We start from the raw sequence: 1,006 nt of genomic DNA, 5'->3' as shown, positions 1-1,006 counted from the left end.
CCGTACAATAAAAAAAACCGTTTAACGGAATTAAAATAAAAGAATCTAGTAAAAAAAAAAGATTTTACATATCTAGCCCATTCCCCGCATATCCAAAGCCCATTTTTTATACAAATACGGCATCCCCCAAAAACAAAGAAATGAGATATTTTTCCAATGTCACCACTACTACCACGCCCCCTACATACAACCAACCCCCCGCATACAGTCATCAAAAAACCCCCACCCCACCCCCCGAAAAACCCCCCAACCCCCCCCCCCCTCATACAACCACCCCATCCCCCATACGAAAAAACCCCCACCCCGCCCCCTCACACGAAAAACCCCCACCCCACCCTACGAAAAACCCCCCACCCCCCCACCTATCGAAAACCCACCCCCCCACCACCCACCAAAAAACCCCCCCCACCTCATACGAAAAACCCCCACACCCCGCCACCTCACACGAAAAAACCCACCACCCCACCACCTCTCGAAAACCCCCCCCCCCCCACCTCACCGAAAAACCCCCCACCCCAAACCCCCTCACAGAAAAACCCCCCAAACCCCACACCTCATACGAAAACCCCCCCCCCGCCACCTTAACAAAAACCCCCCCACACCCCCCCCATAAAAAAAAACCCACCACCCACCCCCCTACAAAAAACCACCCCCCCACCCAACGAAAACCACCCCCCCCACCTCATACTAACCCACCACCCCACCACCTCATACGAAAACCCACCACCCCGCCACCTCACACGAAAAACCCACCACCCCCCCCCCCTACAAAAAAACCCCCCCCACCCCATACAAAAAAATCAAAACCCCCCCCCACCTTTTCGAAAAAAACCCAAACCCACCCCCCCTCTACAAAAAACCCCCCAAACCCCCCCCCCCCCCCCCCCCAAAAAAACCCACCACCCCCCCACCCCCCCCAAAACCCAACCCCCACCACCCAACACCCCAGACAAAACCCACATTCTTTACGCAAAAAAAACCCACCACAAAAAACACCCCATTCAAA

Source organism: Penaeus monodon, chromosome 31 (genome assembly GCF_015228065.2).
Source record: "Penaeus monodon isolate SGIC_2016 chromosome 31, NSTDA_Pmon_1, whole genome shotgun sequence".
Classification (NCBI taxonomy): domain Eukaryota; kingdom Metazoa; phylum Arthropoda; class Malacostraca; order Decapoda; family Penaeidae; genus Penaeus; species Penaeus monodon.
Note: the sequence above shows the minus strand (reverse complement) of the source record.